Source organism: Plodia interpunctella, chromosome 4 (genome assembly GCF_027563975.2).
Source record: "Plodia interpunctella isolate USDA-ARS_2022_Savannah chromosome 4, ilPloInte3.2, whole genome shotgun sequence".
NCBI lineage: Eukaryota > Metazoa > Arthropoda > Insecta > Lepidoptera > Pyralidae > Plodia > Plodia interpunctella.
In genome coordinates, this window is record NC_071297.1 from 8,994,362 (window position 1) to 9,011,976 (window position 17,615).

Consider the following 17,615-nt stretch of genomic DNA (forward strand, 5'->3'; position numbering starts at 1 on the left):
TTCTATTATACACACGTACTTATTTCGAAAAAAAAAGAAAAATCTTACAAACAGACAGGTTTGATTAAATTAGTACTCGGCTAGATTATAATTTAGAATTGAAAATTTAATAGAAGTTCTTCAGATAAATCTTAGATTTAGAAGATTTTAGATAAATTTAGCTAAAATATGTTTTATTTGTCATTATCGCACTTTACAATATTTTACATTGGCATTGACAGAACGAGACGAAACATAATTTTGATGAAAGTACCTATGCTTTTACTATTTTTTATGAATAACAAGGTAAGTCAACGGACTCCCTTATTGAGGCACTCTAAGTCGGAATACGTAACAGATACTTACTTACCTGTATTTTCAGGCGCTCCGCTCTGCATAGCAGAGTGCGACGTTTATTGTTATTATATTTAAATGTTGTTCTACATTTAACTATTATATTCTGTGGCCGGTTGTTTTATTAGATTATACAGTGAACTCGAATTATTTGCAGAGTTAACGTTGGATACTTAACGTTTTATCTTTTGTTCTTTCTTTTTGTTTGCATCTGTTTCATTATAGAAAGGTTTGACTGACAGATGAGTCTTATTGTACACTAGCTGATGCCTGCGACTTCGTTCGCGTAGCCGAACAATTTTTGGTAAGGAGTCAATATTATTAGAGAAATTTAATTGTACTGATAAATGTAACGATACCTATACGTACAGAAGATGCTAATCAGACTGAAAAAGTATATTTTCTATAGTTTAGCTGAACTATTATGACTCTTCTTCAGGTGTTCCAGATTTTCTATTTTTATACCTCAACAGAAAATGCTCATCAGACTGAACAACTTTTATTAGAGCGTTCTTTCTATGTTTCCTATAGTTTAGCTGTACCATCATGGGTCTACATCAGGTGTTCCCGATCTTCGATTTTTATATCTCAACAGAAAATGCTAATCAAGCTGAATAACTTTTGTTAAGGCGTCATTTCAATATTTCCTATAGTTTAGCTGTACCATCATTGTTCTCCATCAGGTGTTCCAATTTTCAAAATAATTTATACCCTACATGTTGCCCAGGCTTAATAGCTATATAACAAAAAAGTTTCATTCAAATCCGTCCAGTAGTTCCGAAGATTAGCGTGTACAAACAGACAGAAATTCATACAGACAGATTTTTTTTTCAAATTTTTACTCTGTTGCTGTGCTTCTATCGCCTAGTTTTATTTTTATGTAAATTTATTAAATGTACAGGATTTTTTTTCTACTGATTTTTTTTTTGGTACTGGTGTTGGTTCAGGGGTTAAAATAAGACCAATTTTGTATGCCTGACGGCGCAGGATGGCGCACTGCATGTCTGACAAATGTAAACATTATGAATTAAAACGCCGCTTGTGATTGAAATATCCCAGGAAACATAGTGAGGAAACCTGCACTCTGGTTGACTATTTAGTTCATTACAATATGCAACTAGTGGCAACAACAAATTATGGTTTATTAGCAAATTATACACTCTATAAGAACGAAAAAATAGGCAAACAAATGCTTGTAACAAAAATTTTATTGATAAATAAATAAAATTACAAACCATAAAGAAAAATACAAATCTAAAGACTACATTTTGCAATATGTATATTCGAAATCGTCGCTAATTTACTTACATTGAAAAATAAAAGTAGAAAATGGCGGTACGCCTTGAGAGCTTTCGACATGTTTGCTCGCTAATTAAGTAGGTACATCGTAATTGGACCCTGCTGAATACACGAAGGGCCCACGGCGGCCCCGGCCAAGTTGGAACATAATTTGCCTTAAATATAAGCAACATTTACTTGTACCGGGTTGTACATTCAATTAGATGCCACCCACCATTGACTTCGCGTGTCATATTTTCCCGGTATTTTCAGCGTTTGTTTCTTCTTTGTAAACAATTTATTGTTATGCCAGATTTTTTGTTTCTTGTATGTGTTCTTTCTTTGTCTCTCATCAAATACTCATATATATTTAGAAAAAAACAATTGTAAAATTTGTAAAGATTATTAGGATTAGAACTGTAGGCATAAAGCTAAGTTCGCTCTTAGAAAAACATAAAATAAAATAAATAAAATATTATTATTTTTACTGCCGAACTAGATGGCAGAAGCGAGGCCTGCAACCAAGTAATAGCATTTTTTATAAAAGCCTCGCATATCTATCATTGATGGCATTTTTGAAACGAATATAAACAACTTGACGTGCAGTCGACTGTACTATGTATACGAAATGTGAAATAGCGCCTTTTTGCCAGAGTGGTAATTAAGCGTTCGCCGCAGGCTGCGGTGTGCGGTTTTTGTTGCGAGTGACTTTGTTAGTGACGTCACTCGCCAGCGATGACTGTAATGGAGTTACTCGTTTGATCACTAATTTAAACCTTCGTTTGCTATACTTGTCACAAAAACCATTTCGACCTCCTACATATGGACTAAATCAGTATAGAGAGATACCCTATGTACACAGCCACAATGACAGTGACCTAACGGGGTGTGGGTGACCTTATATGTTTTCCGTTAGGAATGGGACGGAGCCATGACGAAATCGTTTGCCCGACACGTTTGCTTCGGCCCCCCCTCGTGACGTAACTTTTGTTAGAAACATGACGATAATGCGTCTTCTCTTAGTTTTTGCTCCATGCTCGGCACTATGGCTTTCAGATTTATAATGGCAACGTCACAAATCTGAAAACATTTGTGCGTCTTCAGGATGTTTTCAAGTTTTTCAACATGTGCCGAGTTGGTTTACAAAGTAATATAATGTAGGTGTGGTATACATATGACGTTTTACACCCTGCGTGTCTTGACTGAATCTATAAATTCTGCGATCATCATATATCTATTATTTTTTATTACGCTTATCAAACAACAGCTTATAAACTCGTCAAACAAAGCATACATAAGAGTTTTTCCAGTTATTTCTCAGGCAACTTAAGTAGAACTTTGTTAAAATGTTAGCGAAAATTAAGTTTTATCGGTGTCAAAAATCTTAAAGCCATCACTTTTTTAAAGCAAATTCGTAAAGACCTTATTGATCCGTGGAGACGTTGCTCGGTGGTCTTGACAAATCCGCGTTGACGCGCGAAAAACTTAATTTTCTCGCTGGCGGCAGACCCGACGATATATCTAACCCAGGGCTCTAGGTGAGCGGCGTGATGTTACACGACGCGATGGGTATGTGTGAGAGAATACAGTGACTTCACAGGTCACATGCTAAATCATCGCGTAGCGTCCCTCTGCTTTGACACTCACCTACCACGCCTGGTAAATACTTCAGTATCTTGGGTACCGACCGATCGACTATCAACTTATATTAAAATTATTTACATAGAAATTGCGGTTTATTTTGCTGGATGTCTATCAACGTTATATAAGTCCCAATCGATCTAGGTACGCCACTTCGGATAGGTAATAGCCTCCGTGGCCCAGTACCTAGTTAAATTTGTTTTACAACTTTATTGTGTATTGCCCTATTATTAGTTACAAGCGCAATCATGCATTACTACATACCTTATGAACTACGACAGGATGCGTATCATACCTTTGGATCAAATCATCAACTCATCATTAGCGGAATCTATAACAAACATGTCACAATGTGTGTTTATAACAGTGTGATGCCTCATATTGCAATTTGTTCTTGGATAGTGGTGATCAAAATGGTAATCCCTTCTGGGAAACACTGTTCAAATGAGTTTCTTTCGGCATTTCTTAAATAAATATATAAGGACAAATCACAAAGATTGAGTTAGCCCCAAAGTAAGTTCGAAACGAAAGTTATGGGATCAACGATACTATTTTCTACAACATATAAATATACAGATAAACATCCAAGGCCCAGGTCAATCTGAAAAAGATAAATTTCCATGTTAACCTGACCTTAGGCCACGGAGGTCGTCAAATTTTCTTGTCATCAGTAGTCGTTCCGAACTGCTAGTATTTTGTAGCTTTTGTAAATATTATTTAATTTGGAATATGATTATTTTATTTAGAAAAAGTGCCTGTGGAGGTCTAATTTCTGAATAAATTATTTGGTTTGATTAATATCCAATGACGCGCTTGCTCTGTCCTATACCATAAAAAAATACGTCATAATCCAAATCATTTTTTTAGAAATAGGTCTCATTTGCAATGTCTCTAGCTACATTTTCATTTAGTGAGGAATAAATAAATATTCAACATTATTCATACCGAGTAATAAGTTCGTCACAAAGGAGCGGAATAAAAGAATGAAATTCTTAACGCTACCCGGGATGGTGGAAAAACCAATTTAAAGTTATGACGCTGTTTACCGAAACTCCCTTTTTTACAGATATCACTTCTTCAAATATAATTAACTGATGCCAAGTTCGTTCGTCTCTATCGAGTTTCTCCGGAAGTCGAAATGAAAGGCTTTCGTAATATCTACTTGAATAAATAGGTATGGTATGTACCTACTTACAAATTATACAAAATTGTTGATTTTAATAATGCTTTCGGTGTTTTTAGTAATTTCTCAACATTCTATGTTATTCATACGTATTAACGCATTTCGTTGCTAACTAGTTTCGAGTTTAAAGTGTTAGGTTAAGTATTTTAAATCATTCATGCCTAAATGTTTCCTTTTTTCGAAATTTTATAGCCAAATTATGCGGAATAACAGTTAACATTATAAGTAAAAATCTAAACAATACATTATTTATATCATAAATATACCTAATACATATAAAAAGGTTACTGTCATGAAAAATAGTGAAATTCTTGAAATGAAAAGTCCAGCCTCCAACATTGTCATCGACTATTGAGCTCAACAAAGTTTCTATCCAACTTAAATAACCATAGGTACTTGTATAATTACAAAAGTTCCCGCCATAGTCGTTTAAAAAGTATTGAAAAATGAAAGGAGATATTCGATCTTTGCTTAAGAACAAAGTAATTTCAAGTCCGATAGGACTCCGTTGGTTGCTCGGAGATTAAAAATAAAAGATGTGAATGCAGCTTTAAACTATGGTTAAGATAAGCCAAGTTAAAGTGTTGCCACAGCCACAGAGCGGGTTATGGAAACTTAAAGTTAAGACGGAAGTTAGCGATCCTTTTTAAAAATAAACCCGTGAGTTACCCGGCAACAGGTTATGAATGAGTAACATTGTTTCTTTAAATACGTGCTAGGAATTATAATGAAAGTCTTTGTTATTAAAAATTGAAAACAAATTTCTTTTGTATTTACTATTTTTTTTTATTATATACATTGGTGAATTGCATCGTTATTGACGCTGATTTTAACCGGCGCGCCGCTGACGTTTAGATAAAAAGGCGTACCTCGGGTTTTTCTGCGCACTATAATGTTAACTTCAAAGATGACGGTGGAACCTACCCTTAGCTGACTGACGCATGATGTTAACTTAAACATCATCAGCCTACCCTTATCCCATTTTATGTGGGGTCGGTACAGCATGTCAGTCTCCTCCACTTCTTCCTGTCTGATGTTAATTTAAACCTGCGCGGAAAAACGAGAAGTACATCATTATATCTAAACGACAGCGGCGCGCAGGTTTAAATTTATATCAAATATCAAAGTTGACTGGATATATTTTCAACGTCTATTTTCAAAAATAAAATTAAATTGTGGCTTCAATACATTGACTACCAAGTAGCGTAGAATTTACAAGCACATAATATTTTGGATTGTTACCTACAAGAAAATTGTTTTTTTTTTTCCACAATGAAAACATTGTATATATAATAACTTATAATAGCCTTCTGTTTGCAAAAAAAATAATTGGAGTACACGTAACAAACTCATAATTAAATATATTTTACAAGGAAAATACCTTTCAAAAACATTTCCAGTGTGCGCCGTCAAGGTAGGTACCTTGTCCTTAAATATTAATTGAAGATTCTAAGCGAAAAACATGTATATTCTCTCAAACTGCTTATTTTATTTCATACCTTGAGGCATATACGTAGAAATGTTTTATACCTACCCAATGGTAGGTACAATTAGTTTGATATGACATATTTTATCTTAGAAGTGACTTGAGTGTACTATCTAGTTGAATTTTCAATATGAAAATACGAAAAATACTTCGTGTAAAAACGATGGGGGCGAGAGAAACAAGTCACCGTTAGTTGTTAGCACGCTAACAAGGCTTTCTCAGGTGTAGTCTCGTTGCAGCTAATAGTAAATAAATATTTTTTTAAATATTATATAGATATAAACTTTATAATGTGTAACAAGTTTAATTTTTCTCCTGCAATCTGGCACTTAGTCATGGAATCCAAAAGCCGAGAAAGTGGGAGCAACTAATATAATCAATGTATGCATAATAATATTTTTATAGCCTATATTTTGTGTCCCACTGCTATGCAAAGGCCTCCCCTTCTATCGTCCAAAGGTCTCTCTCCTGAGCCATTTGTTGCCAATCACGCCGAAACCTGTCTAAATCATCCCGCCATTTAGTTCGTGGTCCTACTATACAATTTAATTATTATTTTTATTTTATTATGTAATTATTTTTTCTTTATTTAATAGTAGATCAAATTATTACGACTATCTTTTATAAGATACGTTATTTCATTTAATAAGTTAATCATATACTTTAAATGGTTGAATAAAAATTGTTAAACATTACTTATGTCTGTGTAATAGGTATTATTTATTTAGCAAGACAGTTCTCATGTGTTTGGTCTAACCAAATGTCATAAAGAGATATCATCAGATTCAATCAAAGACTTGCCTTTTGATTGCGTATAAAATTCTTTATTATTCAGCAGTATAATATCCATACAGGCCCGTAGTTTTTAGTAAAATAACCAACGCACAATTTAAAAAATATTCAGTAGACTCCCAGGGATAGCAAGCGAAAGCAAAATACCCAGCAGTACAACCACAAAGCATAGGATACAATGGGAGCGCGGCTTCCCCCTGACATAGATTGTCGGCTGGAGTAACCACTTGATTTCCAACTCCTCATGCCAGCGCGCTCTAAGAGCCAGACAATTGCGCGGCTTTGTTAACTCTATGCTTTAATTTGATGCCCTGCCACCGCTTATATCCTCTGTTTTCGGCATTGCATTGGAACAGACCATTTCACTTCTATTGTGCAGTTCTGATCTAGTGTTTCGTTTGTCTAGTGGAGTTTTGTTTGTATCTGCAGCTTGGATTTGTTTATTTACGACTCTATAGTGAAGTTTCTAACAATCTGAAGTCCTTAGGAGGTTTTTTAATAAATAACTACTTAGGTACAAACACATGGTTGTACGAATGTTTATGCTAGAGAAAATATTTTTCGAGAAATAAAAAAATCACACATGTGCTTACTGTAGTTAATGGATCAGGGGTAGACAATGCAGGGTACACAAACTCATTCATCTGCATCAATTCCAAAGTAAAATTATTCAAAATATTCGTCAATAATTGTTTCGAAATTCATACTACAATATTTACATATGCCTATATAGAGAATACAGACGACCTACCGCACGAGTGTGTTTAAAAATAATTTTATTACATTTTCAGTGAAAGTTTCCGTTGCAATCATAATTGCAGTTTCCAGTGGCTTGCCCCGGGCTGATTTCAGCAACTGAAATTGGCAATTAGCGACTGAAAATAGTTTTTTTCCTCTTTTATGCTGATGAGGGAAAGTTCTTTGCCGCGCGATTAACTACTGCGGATGTAATTTGAATTTTTAGATACCCTAACTCTGAGACTGTGGAAAGACTTACAATAAAACCTTTGTTTTATGCTAAAATTGGCTATCTGCGATCTTAATGGCTGGTTATTATTTTTAATTATACCCATTCGTGTCCCCACTATCAATCCCGTGGAGTCTCGAAAACAAGAACGTTTTGTTCTCGGGTTGCCCTTATTTTTATTTGGTTTACACAAAGTCGCAAAAATCCTTTGTTCCTTCTCGCTTTTTCAGACCTTCAGGACAATAGTAATTTACTTATCTCGTGATCTCGTAAAATTTTGTGATTAAAGAAAATAATTTTAGAAATTAAGTACGGTATTTTTGTTGCACTTTTATTCGCATCTTTAAATATAATTATGTTAGATTAATTTTGATGATTTTTATAATCCTTAACAATGACTAGATTAAATTGGATGCTATTACGAAGAAACTTTTTTACGTGTTGACGCTGTCCAATTACTTTCATAAATAGATTTTTCCGGTCTTTTAAACATCAATTGAAGACAGCGTACAGCTTAAAAATTTACTCAAATATTGCATTGAATTAATTTGTAAATCGGAAAAATAAAAGCAAATCGGAGGCTGGAATCAAAATAGGAACATCGTTCCACGAAGTTTATCTGAGGTTCCGACGTCCGCTGGTATGCAATTTCACACGCCGATACCCAATGATATTGCTGACTGTACAGATATTGCCGACTGAACAGTAACGGAATATGACTTATGTTTTTAGACATTAATAAATTTCTCATCACAGGTGTAGACGTCGGGATTAGAAACGAATTTACTCTTAGACGATTCCTTAATTTGCTAAAGTATATAAAATACATGAAGTTTAATTTTTCTTTCATATTTCTATTAATAATAAGCAATTATTTATTCATCAATCTGTTATATTTGTTTGGGCCAATGATTGTTTTTTTTATTTGAATTAATATCAAATGGAAAAGCAGCAAGCTGTGTAAACACTGAAAATTGGAATAAAGTAACAGAATTCTCATCGATCAAAATGGTCATTATTTTTATAAGTAATTCGTTTTGTTCCGTATTTAAAGATATTGTCTGCCCATTATTGATATAATTCCTTCATATTTATTTGAAATCAATCAATCTTTGCTGGTTTGATCATGGCCGTTGGAGAAAATAAATCTTTTGTAAAAGTTTCTGAGCGGGATAGGTATTATTCATGAGGATGCCAACAACCTGATTGATCACGTTGTTTACGCAATACAAATGATAAGCTTTAGCGATTCCATCGTAGACAGAGAAGACTATAGACATTATATATTTTGTTTCTCTTGTACAAGAAAGAGAAATATATTAGAAATAGGTACACGAGATAAAACGGAACATATTGCTTATATACTTAGTGCGTAATCGTGTACCCGTGTGTTTTGGAATGAATATTGCCTATATTTGTATGAAATTTGGAACAAATACTTATAAGTATTTTATGACATTGCGTTCGGAACGGGATACAGTTATTATGTTGCCAGGTATTGATTTAATATCTCGGTCAGTTTTAAAGCTAGAAAAATAATAAAAACATCATTATTTTTATAACTTTTTTAGATTTATTTGGCATATAAAACAAAAATGGTTTTGTTCTCCGTTGAAACATAACTACCTACATGTACTTTTTCATGAACTTATATAATCTATGTATTGATGATAAACAATTTTTCAAAAGGTGATATTGCCTTTACTTATTTTTTTACAAAAGTGTCATATTTGCCACTAGTTATTATCGTCAGAGAAATCTTGTGACTAAATAAAAACTTGTAAAAGAATTTATTTCGTCTGTAACTTGCACCCTTAACTGTTCTAAAATGCTTACATTCTGTACACTAATGTTTTACATTGGAATTATTTTGATATAAAAAAGGAAATTGAGGTAAGTTTGTTCTGTTAATGCGTGGGGTTGTAGGGCTTAAATGTATGCTTAAATGGATAGAATCCGTAAAAGGATTTGAAGTTTGTTGAATAGCTTTCGGATTATCGTGTGAATTGTTTATTGGATACATCGATTATATAGTGGTTCTGAGCTTACCTTATATGTATTGTAATTTTCACGTAATTTGTGATTGGGTCGCCTTTGTTTCAACTAGCACATCACAATTACAGAAACTCAATTAAATAGGTTATTTTATTAACCGCGCTAATGACTGTGGATAAAAAAATCTTTATGTTTGGAGCGCATACTCCACACTTTTCTGAGAATCCTCGTACAACACAACACGCTTATATTTATAAAAAAGGTAAGAGATAATTTTAGATCCTTGTAAATGAGATCATTATCTGTTTTAGCCCCGTCCCGGTGTATAGGACCAAAATTATGCGGTCCTCCGTTGATGGCCTCGCAAATTTTCGCGTCTCCTAAATGGGAGGTATTTTTTTTCTTGGGAAACTTGTCTACAGCTTATTTTCATATTTTCCCAAGTTAATTTATTTACAACGTTGTAATACAGTATTTTATGCGGCGTTAGTAAATGTTTATTGTAGATGGAAGTTGTATCATATGTATAATGCAATAATACTTAATTATAATGAAACATATGTATAAAGTGACCATACTATTTTAAGTAAATACTAAAGTTATTTTTTATAATTAGATTAAGGAGAAACAAAATTCTATATCTAAGCATCATACAATATAAGCTTTCTTTTGTACACTATATAACAATGATATAATGTACAAAAGAAAACTTATTACTTGTGGCTACAAACCTTGAATACTTGCATTTTAAATTCCAAAATCTCACATAGGTCATTATTTTGTTGGTAAAATTTTGAAAACACAAAAAACGAATCAGTCATGTTCTAAACTTAACAAATTAATCATGTTTTTTGAAACATTGAGTACAAAGTGTTTAAATGTTCAGTTTCAGTAATATTTCAGAGCAAATGTAGTACGGCCGACTGCATCGAATGGTGAAACTTTCGGCTGAGCGCAGTTTAATTCACCGGACTCAAACGTATGGAGACAGAACTTTGGGCGCTCGGAATAATTTTAGCTCTCCTAATATTAATACCGGCTCCACACTTGTGGGAATCGCAAGATGAATTTGGCTAACAAATACAGAGTTGTAAGGTGCCTTAATCTTGGTAAGAATTTATTGCTTTATTAAGCAATCAAACAAAAACAATTGAACAACCTAAACCCAAAACGATATCCACGCAATTGAATTAGTTTAGATAATGAAAGTCTTCGAAATATATTTGTAACCAAAACAAACAAAAAATCTAGTTAGGTACCTAACCTACTAGCCAACCTTATGTTAGTTGGAAATCGTCTAGTGACTTGTGTATGTATAGTGATCATAAGTGTTACTATATGAATTAAATACAGTTTTCATAGGTAGGTACATAAATGTTACTTTATACCGCGAAATTCCCATGAGATCGAACTTCAGAAGCACGCTCTGTTGAGATAAACATATGCAGAGTCTCATGTTTTAAAATAATAACGTATCTTTTCTCAATGACATGAACTGGTCACAGTTTTCATTTCAATATCTGTGTCGTTCAGTTCCTGGCATAACCGCACTAGCATTGTTGGTTGATTCACTGAAATGGCCAATTATTCCCTTTCCCATGGCGAATGCAATCATTTCCAACGCTTTGTTAATTAAATTGTATAGAAAGTGTTCCGAGCTGCGGTTTTCTGAATAAAGTTGTGGCACATCAACCGCATGTCAGGATGCCCTTGGTGGAACTCTGTGCTGTGATAATACAGGCCAATTTGTATTGATTTTGAATAGCTTTATGAGTTGTTGACTGTATTATTGGTATCAGATGTCGTTATTTATTTTTGTTTTGATTTCTATGTTGATGAAAAAATTCAGTCTTAAGTGAGATTCAATCCCACACCTCTGCCAACCGATTATTCATTTTGATTAGGGTAAAATAATTTATTTCCTACCATAAACTCTAAAATTTTGGAAAGGAGTTTGAGCCGGCAACGCGCGTTTGAAACCCTTGGTATTGCAGGCGTCCTTAGACTGTGGTGATCGCATGCCTATTTGCAAGCTCAATATTAAGAAAAATAATGAAATCTCATTCAGAAAACATTCATATATGAAATGTGAACTAACTACAAGTTGATACACGAAATGCGTATAAATTAATAAATAGAAACAAGTGATATGTTAATATTAATAAATTAAAGGTTCAAACACAGCCAGTACAAATAGGGTAATAGAGTAATGAGAACAGACGAACACACAATGGGGCAGGCGCATCCCGGCGGGACCAGTGTAATTGGTGTCACACGCGAGCGCAATTGGAGCGGCAAATAGCTTTTCGGTCTTGTGCATTGACAAATATAAACAACGTTTTTTTATTAGTTGTTAACCACGGCTTCGGTCATAGGATAAATAATAAAACTGGCCAAGTGCGAGTCGTACTCGCGCTCGAAATGTTTGTTGTATGAGAGCCTCGTTAGATATTTATTTTAATTTGTATTTTTTGTATTTCTTGTTATAACAGCAATATAAATACATGATAAATGTGATAATTAAACTAAGTAGGTACCTTAAAGTCTACCTACACGAGTTTAATGGCCTTACAGTTATTACTACATGCGACTTTATTAATACTATCCTGAAACCTTATGTCTAATTAAGTATATATATAATGAAAATTTTGTGCAAAACTGGAACGTTCAGATTCATAGACTACCTTTGATACGATTTTCTTTAGAACAATAATGCCACTATTTAACGAAGAACTTTCTCTCATCCTCACATATTTCTGGTTGCCGCCCCGGCTGTGATGCTTGAAGCACGGGCACGTATGAAAAATAAAGTAAATTTTAACTATAATTTAATGAATGGCCGCTTACCTGACGTCAACTTCCTGTTGTTGCTGATCAGCTTTTAAGGCCTCCCCATCTCATTTTCGCCTCGCCTTTTATGACATCATGGATATGCAGTGGTACTAAAGGGCGGGAACCACACACCTAAATATAGCCCAGATAACGATATTAAACCCCAAAAGCGGCTTAATGTTGTCAAGGAAGATGTGCGTGCCAATTTTCCACCACAAGTATTTATATTAAAAGTAGACTCCAACAATTATTTAATTATGTAAAAATGTACCTATTTTTTTAATATGCTCTGACTGCTAAGGATGCCAAAGACCGTGCGAATCATGAGCTTCGATGCTTGACAACGTAATAAACAATCTGGAGAACGCTAAGCTGTTAGATACTGTTCCGTGTCTGAGACCAACTTTGACACTACACGAACAGTCCAGCATGACATATCTTGGGATATCCGGTCATCAGTCATAATCGACTAAATTATTGAGATACATTGATATATCATTGACCGAGGCCAGACATTGAATTCAAAGCGGCGTATTCTGTTACGAATCATCTATAAACGATCGTTGAAGTATACGATTACAAATTTATAGATTGTTTATTGTGAATATTAAATAATAATGAGATGAAAATATTTTAAAATGAGCGGGAATTGATTCGAACCCACGCCACTGTCACGCTCTTGCACACAACACAATGTTTATAGCATTACCAACGTAGAAATACATTTTGGAAAATTGTCATAGGGCGACTTTTGCGACTCTCTTTGTTACATAATTATATGCAGTTTATCACTGAAAACAGGTAATGCCTGGAGATGATATTGAAATTCGTCAAAATCGTTAAAAGGTTCGTAAAAGGTTAAAGGTTACCTACACTATATGTTTTGATTGCTGATTTGCGTGCGTTTGACTTCGATTTGACCTTATGTTATAGTAACCCAAACAATCTCAGAACCTTAGTCTCTCATCGTTACGTTTTCATTCGGGGCTGTAATGCTACAAAACCTGGAGTCAGTAAAAAAATAAACTAAAAAAATCAATATTTTGAAGATTCAGTTGTGATTTTACAATCAGCCGCCTTTTTGGAAATACTATTGTTTGTTGTGTCCCGTAGCCTCTACGATATCCAAGGGAGTGGTCCTATTTTAGGGCGGGACCACACGCCACAGAAAACTAGTATTAAATGTAATTATATCATGTGATGAAATATAATGTTCAGCAATGTCTTCTCTCTCCGTTTACATCAATGTAAACGTCACAATTTTGCTTTTACTTAAACACGGCTGTATGCGTCCCATTAACTCTAGTGGGTCTTTTTGTGTCCAGCTCTTATAGGATAATGAATCGTTTTGTCTTGTCTTTAAGGTGTTAATCGTTTGCCATATCTCACCGGAGGAATAGACGCTTCGTGCTTGCAATGCCGTTAGCTTTAATTATTCTTAATAATATATTTAGAAGGGGACTTGACACAATAACAGCCGGGTCTGTCGTTAATGTCTCATTGTTTGTGTGTATGTAGGTTTAGGCCGAATTTATTGTCGGGCTGAAATACTAGGTATTCGAGATGTAGTGCATTTGAGACCGATGTGAACCTATAGAATTGCAGACCTTCGTATAAAGTACGTAAACGTTCAGCCCTAAAAACTAGTTTTATATTTTTTTAACATTCCTAAATTATAAACAAAAATAATCTTCCAATGCATCGTGCCCAAAACTTTGGCAGCATTTCCTCGCTGTATTGTGAGACTTACACGCTGAACAAAAAAGCTGTCAGCTCTCAAATCTCCTCTTACTTCCTTGATGCGTGTCGGGATGTCTACGATAGTGCTACGACGGTCTACGAGTGCTACGCATCTCTACGAGTACGACTAAACATGGAAAAGTAAAACCAAACCTACGACAAATATTGAATAGTTTCGACAACATTGCTTGCTACGATGTTACTATGATTGTGCTATGACGGTCTACGAGTGCTACGGATCTCTACGAGTACGACAAAATATGGAAAAACAAAACCAAACCTACGACAAATATTGAATAGTTTCGACAACATTGCTTGCTACGTTGTTACTCCGATAATGCTACGACAGTCTACGAATGCTACGTCCTTTTACGACAAAACATGGAAAAATAAAACCGCTACGCCAACGACGTATTTAAAACAAAAATATTTTTTTAAATGTATTTTATTTACTTAAACAAAGTCTACAATAAAGTGATTCCCAATACCGGCTTACAGAAAAAAATACCTTAGGGATAACAGCTTCAAAATTATAAATAAAGATATTTTCTTTAAAATACACTTGAAATAATGGAGACAGAACTGAAAATTCAGTTGAGTTGTATCGTTGTGACCGTTCGTCTGTCTGGTATTAAAGTCTGAGTGGCCGGAACTTCAGACACTACTTAATATTTAATTTGAAAATCTATGTTTTATGCCGGTTCAGATATCTCTCCAGTATTATAAGTGACTTGTAAGTGGTATTAATTTATTAGATGAATTGAAAAAATAAGTAGGTACGCTATATTCAAATCGTTTTTGTAAATAATAATGAGACGAAAAATTTAAGACACGAGCTGGAGTCGAACCGACGTCTCTGCCTAACCTAGTGAGTGATATGTACATAAAATATATAAAAGAAAAATGTATCTGTATGGACATGTATAACAAAACAATTTAAATTATTTTGCTGTAAGAGTATTTGATTATATGTATTCTCGTCGTTAATTCCATATAAATATTATAAATGCAAAAGGCTGTCTGTCAGTAACTCTCACAGCTACACCGTTGAACCGATTATGATGAAATTTGATATATCATTTAAATATTCATATAAAAAAAAATGTATTGCATTTCGGGAGTGCCGGCAGAAGTGAAAACTTGAATATTAACGTTGTGCATTTTTGTCGTTTTACAATTTTTCGATCAGGGTCACGTGTCCTGACGCGAGTTAAACATTTTTTACCCATAACAGAAAGTGCACAAAGCCGCTAAAGAAGTTTTCACTTCAAAAATACTAAATATGTTAAACACGTTTTAGGAAATAACTATGGGCACCATAAATTGTGATTCATTACGATGTTGTTCAACTGTGCGTATCCGGAATACCGTAGTTTGGTCCTGAATAAATAATTCAACTTGTGCATGTCCGCAGTTCATATTTAACTTTTAAACCCTTTACCCAATGTTCAGCTGTGTACGCTCCATCTAACATATGTTGGTACCGGGGCAAACTTGACGGTGTCGCCACTAACTTAAAAGATAAGTGTCAATTGTTCTAATGATTTTTGACTCGTGGCCTCGCCCATTTTATATGGATATTTAAATTAATTGATATATAATGCTATATCAACTTAAACATTATGTTGTTTACATATTTTGAAAAAAGAATAATTAGTAAAACATTACGTACTTGTCCAATTATGGCAATTCATTGCCATCAAGCATCAGCAGATTGACAATATAAAAGTCTTCAAACTTAGCAATATTTTTGAAAACAAAATAACTAAATTTATCGCCCCTAAAATCTTTCGCCTGGGGCATCTGTCTCGTCTAGACTCGGAAGTGCTGTGAAAACAAAATTTACGCGAGGCTCTGGCGGGCTTCCAAATCGGAGGTCGTAGGTCACCTGGTCTTATTGCCGCAACATTCTGGCCATCCTAACGGCACATGCTAATTTTATTCAAACACCAACATTGTGGAACTGGAAATACCTTTGTGGGATAAAAGTTAAAGACCACTGACATATTTATTTATTAAACACTTCTTCTCGGTTTCGCTCGAATTAAAACATAATAAATTATACCCGTAAACCTTCCTCAGGGATCACTCTATCTATTGGTAAAAACCGCATGAAAATCCGTGCAGTTGTTTATAGACACACAGACAGACGCCGTAGAGGACTTTGTTTTATAATATGTAAGGATTTTTGTTCCAAGAAAAAATATACTTTAAAAACACTAGCGGTCCTTCCCGACTTCGCTCGGGTAATACAAACAATGGGTAAATAAATTATACACCTAAACTTTCCTCAGTAATCATAATATCTATTGGTGAAAACCCTACGACAATCCGACTGATACTTCATAAACCTTCCTCTATCTAATAAAAAACTGCAACAAAATCCGTTACTTAACCTAAAACCTACATAGGGTGAGACAGACAGCGAGAAGTGACTTTGTTTTATACTTTGTTTTATGTAGTGATGGCGAATTTAATGCTAAAAGCATTATCTCCCAGCTAACCATTGGGACAAACAGAAAAAACAATTGACAATTTATTTTTAAAATTTAATAGAATAGCAACTTGGATGTATAAAATTACTAGCTTTTGCCCGCGACTTCACACGCTAGAATTTCATTTCTTAAAAGGAATCGAAGTAAAATTTCAGTTATTCTTTTCTCGCGTATTCTAAGACTGGTAAAATTTATCTATTACAACGATTTAAATTCGTATTTCTTGTCATCTTTAGTTCAATTCCCCGTTTCCAGCTACGATTTACGCTACGTGTCTCGTTACGAAACTTGTCCTATCCCGTTAAATATTGTTTTTAACTCTGATAAATTTTTTAAGCTCTTACGAACGATATACACCTAGTTTCACACGCGTTTATCTACCAAATGTCCAGTCCCTTTGCAAACCTATATGTGTCTGTGTATGTGGCTTTAGAGTTGTCGAATTATGCGCATGTAGTTAAAACTTGCTAGTGTCTCTTTAACCTGTTCAAAAGCTGTACTCTCGTTGGAATATGGTATATAAAGCTATTGTGCTTTATAATTATGACTAGCTGTTGCCTGAGGTTCCATCTGTGGTACCTCTCCAACTTTCTCCACACAAAAAAATATCTCAACCCAATGTTTCATGTTTATGTAAAAGAAGGACGAACAAACAAACATACCATAAACAAAAAACACTCTATATGACTACGCAATATGGATGGAAGTATAGGTATACTAAATAGATTTAAATCCATAGACGTCCACACTCTCATAAAGGATAAAAACTAATGCAGTTTTAATTTTTTAAAATCCAACTATTTCATATATTCTCGTATGCAAACAGAGAAAATTAATTGGCTTTATTACAGTATAATCAGTTGAACATTTTTC